The sequence below is a fragment of the Octopus sinensis genome, linkage group LG15 (genome assembly GCF_006345805.1).
Source record: "Octopus sinensis linkage group LG15, ASM634580v1, whole genome shotgun sequence".
Taxonomy (NCBI): Eukaryota; Metazoa; Mollusca; class Cephalopoda; order Octopoda; family Octopodidae; genus Octopus; species Octopus sinensis.
Window position 1 is genome coordinate 25,703,914 of NC_043011.1, and position 7,230 is coordinate 25,711,143.

Sequence of the window (7,230 nt, forward strand, 5' to 3'; positions counted from 1 at the left end):
TATTTGTTCATCTGTCTGTCTATCTATCTATCTATCTATCTATCTATCTATCTATCTATCTATCTATCTATCTATCTATCTATCTATCTATCTATCTATCTATCTATTTGTTTACACACACACACGTCTGTAATATCTGGTGTTATTTGACCACAGGTCAAATCTGATCAAGCTGATCTAGTATCTAAGATGACTATTTCATCTTTTTCGAAGGGCTTTCTAATCTAATGTATTTTGTCCTTATTTATATATATTGGCAGGGAGTAATTGGAGAAGGATTTGTCTGCTGTTTGCTGTTGGTCAAGATCCCCATATCAAACTTTTGTGTAGTAGAACATAGAGAGGAGGGGTGAGGGTGATTACCAAAGTAAAGGGAGATAATTTGAAAGCATATAATAGAGAAAAAGAGGAATGGGCTATACTCTTATTGGTCAGCTGTATGACAAGGCTGACCACATTTTCTTTTGCAGTGTTCCTTAGAGGGTACATGTTACTGCCAAATATGACAGGCACCAGGCCTAAGCTGGAATGGTTTTAATCACAGGTCTATTTAATCGGGCTGACTTAAGATTAAATGATAAAGGTATGTAACCTATCATTGCCAATTACTAAGTCTTTTTAGATCTATTCAGCTTTATTGTATGTACCTCATACTATCAACTGCAAAATCTTTCCATGTCTGACTTTATCACACTTACCTCCCATTATCAACTGTAAATCCTGAGAGCATTGCATCAAAAGAATTCCCCTGTTTGTTGGTTGGCTCAACTGCAGTCACTGACTCCTGAATAAGCTATAGTCATTGATTGAAACAGTGGTTAGTAACAACCCATGAGTCAAAGTTTCTGTCTCTGTTTTCCCTTCAACTGTCTTGGAAGTTCAGCAAAGTTTTAAACCATCATAACAAAAAAAAAAAAAAAAGCCCACCACCAAATCTCCCTCATGTATGTCTGTGTATTTATTTTGCTGTAGACCTCACAGAACCACCAATGGCAAGGATATATGTATGAAACAAGATAGTGTAGAATAACAGTCCAATTTGTGATTTATTTTCCACAAAAATTACTATAATCTTTTTATGATCTGGTCTGTGCAAATAAGACAATACTTCACTGAAAAGGTCTAACAGGACTGAAATATGTCTGGAGTTGTTACCATACTTTCCCAAAATGAAACCTAATAAAACCACTAATGAATTTACCTTTGAAATTCTCTTCTCTGATTTCATCAGAAAACACGGTCTTTAATGTTAATGACTGTTCTTTCATTATAAGTTTAACTTTGAATGGTTGAGTATTTTCTTAAAAACTAATTACATGAAATATATTAGTCTACACTTAACTAAAGTTGGGTATGATGCAAATGTTATAGCTCAGGACCCTATGTTGTTTGGGAAAAAGTGATATCAAAGTAGCAAAGAGATGTAGTGAATTGATGGCTGCCATCCCTTTGTAGCTGGTTTCTTTCCTTTGTTTCCATCTCCTCTTAACCCAGACTGCAAGCAAGTCAATCCACCCTTACCCAACTCTCCTCTCTTCTCCACATTCATATGATACTTCTGGTCCTTCTTGTTTGTACCTATCTTTTATCATATCCTTCATGTCTATGTAACTCTATTTCTATCTGTCTTCCTCTCTCTCTCTATGTTTCCCTCTGTATTTCTTTCTCACTCTGTTTTTCTCTCTCTTTCTCCCTGCATCCTTATTGATTACGGTGATATCTAATAAAGGTTCAAGGCCACAAATTTGGGTGGGAAGTGAGTGTATAGTCAATTAGAGACTGACTCCAGTATTTGACTGATAACTATTTCTAATTCATAAACCTTGATGAAATTTGAACTTTGAATGTAAAATGATGTAAACTAGTACCTGCAAGACATTTTTATTTTGTGCTTCACTTACTTAACCTTCTCCCTAAAATAAAGATACAACATTGACAACACAACACTCACGACAACATCATTATCATCATCATCATCCTCATCATCTTCCTCAAAAACAACAGTAATGATAGCCACAAACATGTTGGTAATGGTTATGATGATTGCTGATGGTGGGTATTCATTTCATCGGAAGTAGGAAGATGTGGTTTACAGGGAAGATGCTTTACAAATACTTCCCATTCTATCAATGCCCTGCAAAGGTTTACAATTTCACAGAGGTCAAGGTTGTTCTACATAAGATTGCGACATTTGACCTTGTGTTGTAAGCGTTTTTTTTTCCTTACATGTATACACATTCTAGATAATATACAGATGCTCTACAGATAGATGCCAGATGTTGTCCAGATTCCAAATAGTGTACAATGGAATGGTGTAGAGACAGTATATATGTAGGTACCAGGTGGCATACAGATACCAAATGGTATATAGATACCTGGTGGTATACAGATGGCAGAGGTGTACATAGGCTAGATTGTTTATACAAGCCAAATGGTGTAAAAATACCAAGTGACAGATACCAAGTAGGATACAGGCAGATGTTAGACAGTGTTCTGATGGTGTACAGCTGCCAGATGGTATACAAATGTTTGATGCTATAAAAATTTTAGATACTGTACAAATGTCTGATATTGTACATATGCTGTACAGACGTTGGTTGCTACTTGGTTACATGATGTTGTACAGACATCAGAAGCTGTACAGATGTCAGAGAAGAAATTTTTGGAATATTTCTCGAAATCATGAAGTGAAGTCTTAAAAAAATCAAGCTTCCCCTCTCATAGAGTGGGTGGTGGCATGTAGGATTTCAAAGGTTTTGATTGTCTTCAGAAATGCCCAATAAAAGGATAAAAAATCACTATATATTACATGCCATAAAAAAAGAAAGGATAAAATAGCAATTTTTAAAAGAATTCTGTGAAGAAATCTTTAGAGGAATGCAATAAATTCTAGTATGACTTAGAATCTATTGCATGAGAAGGATCTAATCTATCTTCACAGTAAGTTGGCAGAAATATTTCCAGGAATTGATTTGCAGCTCTTGAAAACATTTATCGGAATCACTACATCTTGGAAAGTAAAAGGGGAGATAAAGATGAAAGTGTAACTGAGAAGAACAACAACCCATGACTTTGAGTTCACAACAGTTTTGCATTGCTGTATGAACTTAAGAGAGCCACACAACTGACATATTTGATCCAGACTATACCAGGGTACAGAAGAGAAATGGATTTCACATTGGTTTTGGCCATAAACCTTTCAGTTCTTTGATCAAAGGAACTACTTTCTCATTAGGTTATTAAAGGATGTAGCTGATTATTGCAAATATTTGTTCCTTAATGTAATCTTTGAAGAATATAAGGAATTTATTTTGGTCCTTTGTATTACATTGATACCTTTCAATTATGTTTGGATTAAAGGAATAATTTTAGTATACAATGCCACAGTATAAAACTATCCACTATATATATATATATATATATATACATTTCAGCAACACCTCAGTTATTTATATATCTGCAATGTACACATGCACACACACACACACACACACACACACACACACACACACACACACACACACACATGTTGCTGAGAGCTTGATGAGTCTAACCCAGACACACATGTGCACATTTATATATATGTGTGTATGTGTGTAAATGTGCATGTGTAGTACACTCATTGAATTATCACTAATAAGTTGGTATTCCATCATATACACTTGCACCTTTAATGTAATCCTCAGTAATAATTAGTAGTGTGACATAACGTATGACAAAACTGGGCCTTTGAACTACAGGTACAATCCATCCAGCAGGTTTCCTCACAGTTTCCATCTACCCTATTCAATTCTCAAGGCTTGGGTCAACTCAAGACTTGGGTCAAATCAAGACATTTGCCCAATGGGACGAATTAAGGGATGGCAGGTCTGTGTCAAAACCCAAGTACTTTATGATTGCAAAAGGAAATTCTTAACCATTTGGCTGTGCCCACACCGAAGTGCAAACAAGTACTCTGGAGTACACAAGAAGCTGAAGCTCACTGAAGTATTTAAGACAGATGCACAACAAGCAAACAATGCTACACACACATACCTACACACATACACATGTACACACCACACACACACACACACACACACACACACACACACACACAGAGATACACACATACACGTGTACACACAGACAGACACACATGCAGACAGTCACAAAATGAAAAATAGTTCCATTTGATTGTCTCTTTTAGAGGGTGCTGTGGATTGATGATATCTTGAGTATAGTAATCCACCCCCACTCACAGGTAATGGCAAAATAACTATGTTAATCCAATAATTTGAGGGGGCGGGGCAGCCTAATCACCTATCCCTAAAAACCCTTCACTACTGTACATACTCACAGAGAACATTCATGTGTATGTATACTTGCTACGGAAGTGTTCACTGTGTGTTCACTGTGTGTGAGTGAGTGTGTGTGTGTGTGTGTGTGTGTGTGTGTGTCCACACATATGGGCATGCAAATGTTTGTAGCATATGTGTATATATGTATGCACATGTGTGTATGTATGCATGGGTGTTTGTATGTGTCACTGGATGTCTTCAGTTGTATGACGAACAGATGACATCTCATAGGATCCTTTTGGAATGTATACACATGCACACGCACACATTCACACATATACGCTCACACATGCACATGCAATATGCACCATTAGAAAGAAGACTGAAATCAAAATATGGAATCAACAACAACAATAACAACACAACCAAGAAACAAGTCCGGCAACAACATCAGAAATTTCTTAAATTGGTAAGATACCTGACCCCATATTTGGAGAGGAGTGACTAGTCAACAACATCCACATTTCATTGCTACTCTATCTTATAAATCCCCTCTCACATGGGAGGGAATGATGAAAACCAATAATAATAATAATAATAATGAAAATTACTAAAACAGAAGAAACAAAAATATACATAAAATAATCATTAAAAAATATGAAACAGATATGCAACTAAATAAGACATGAAGATGGTGAATCAAAGTCCTTGAGATTACAATGTCAAAAATGGTTTATCTGTTGACAATGTTGAATTAAAGGATAATAAACGGATAATTAAGAAGCCGTTGAGAATAGATGGGAAGTTGTTACATTCCAACCTGTTCCCAAGGTAAAAAGAATAAAGAAATGTTAATTGTAATTGAAGTAATTATAAAAGTGATTCATAATAATGATGATGATGATATAGTATGGTTTCTAACATTAAGTACATATATGCAATATATATATATGTCTCTATAGATACTACTTATGTATGTGTGCATATATATATATATATGTGTGTGTGTGCATGTGTGTGTGTGTATGTTTGTATGTATGTATATATGCATATAAACAGACATATATGTCACTTTTGATAGTTTTTGTCATGGTAGATGATGTAATGTGTTAAATAATGATGTTTCCAGTATATTACAAGCATTATATATTTTTCACTCGACCCTTCTGGAACAATAAAAACTAAACCCAATGACCTTAGTGGGATTTGAACCCAGAACAATGAGGCAGTGAACATGATACCAAAAATCTTTCAGTATGACTCACTAATGTTAGCACCAAATCTACTGGTCTACAATAATAATCATAATAATGATAATATCAATAATAATGGTGTTGTTAGATTGGCACAATACCGCAAATGTATAGGAAGTTGGGGTGTAGTGAATTGAACTGAAACCCCAGTACATGACCAGTACTGATTCCCTCAACTTTGGAGAGATGAAAGGCAAATTCCACCTGGTAGGATTAGAACTTAGAACACAGTGGGGCAAAACTACATAGTGTAAGGCAATTAAGTTCAACACTCTACCATTTCAGCCATTCCATAAGAAGAAGGAGAAGAAGAAGAAGACTTTTTTACAGTGTTCCTCACACATGGATCCTGCAAATATTAGCCATGTGTAAGGTAGCACCAGCAATAAGCAGATACATTAAGTATATCATGAGCAAATGGCAAATAATTCTGTTGATACAGACAACAGAAGGAATTATAAAAATCTAACCCCATCTCCATTACAAGAAGAATATTCCAAAGAGATTTCCTCTCTCCACTACTTTTTCTGCCTGGTGCTATCACCTTTAACCAATATATCAAATAGGATTGGACTTGGATACAAAAGCTATGGTAGGACAAGTAATCATCTTTTGTATATGAAAGATTTCACATTTAATGCTGCAGATGATAAACAACTAGAAACACTGCTGCAAGTAGTACATAGAATTACTATAGAAATTGATATGAGTTTTGGATTAGAAAAATGCACCAACCATGGAGAGAGGAAAATTAATCAAGAATGTTAATGTCATGTCAGAGGGGGAAACAGTGATAAGAGAATTACAGCAAACACAGACTTACAAATAATTAAACATCAGTATACAACACATACAAACACATACACACACACACACAGAAAGAAAAGGTTAAGAAAAGATATTGAAAACACAGTAGATTAATACTCAAGACAGAATTAAATGCAAAATAAAACATAATAGACATCAATATTATAGCTGGTCCAGTGATAAGTTATAGTTTTAATATTTTCAATTGCTTATTAAATAACTAGTACGACTAGACAGAAAAACAGGGAAAACAATAACTACATTTAGAAAACACCTTTGAAAATCTAACATAGAGAGAATATATTTACAACAGATACTGGAAAACAGGAACTTAATGTGACTAGAAAACTATTATAAGATAAACTGGTAAAATATCTAGAAAAGAATCATGGAAAATGAATAGAAATAGCTGCAAAACCTGAACAAAACAGAAAACTGTTTGCTGTCTTCAATGAAGTCAACAATTAAAAAAAACAGATACTTTATAAGTAGAAAGGAGAAACAACAACAAAACTAAAAAAAAATGCTTAAAAACTAATCTAATAATGGGGAGACAGAATGCCATATTAAAGTGATGGCATGGACAGAAATCTACATGGTCAATATCAAAATAGTGATTGAGAAGCACAGGATTCTAAGTCAAAACTAGAGAATTTGTGTAAGTGTTGGTATAACCACTGTCTCCAAGCTGAGGACTTGGTACCTTTGTAATAGGGAAGCATAGAAAACTATGCTTTATGCTTTAAGGAATTTTCTCTTTTCAGTTTTGATCATTTAGAATATAAGATAGTGTGGTAGCATCAGACATGAAAGATGCCTACTTATCTGGGAAAATACTGTATGTGATTGACACATACATTTAATTGTAGTAGAAAGTACTGTTGTGGTTT

The 7,230-nt window shown here is 34.7% G+C and overlaps 1 long non-coding RNA gene across 1 annotated transcript in view; it reads right to left on the bottom strand.

The window, feature by feature from the left end:
* Nucleotides 1-859: 859 nt before the first annotated feature.
* Nucleotides 860-7,230, bottom strand: part of LOC118766258 — a 7,602-nt gene continuing 1,231 nt past the window's right edge. Inside the window, exons 1-2 of the long non-coding RNA XR_005002171.1 lie at nt 2,461-7,230; nt 860-2,409 (exon numbers count right to left, since the gene is read on the bottom strand). The exon at nt 2,461-7,230 is cut by the window's right edge and continues 1,231 nt beyond it. This is a non-coding gene — a long non-coding RNA (uncharacterized LOC118766258). The remainder of the gene's footprint in view (nt 2,410-2,460) is intronic.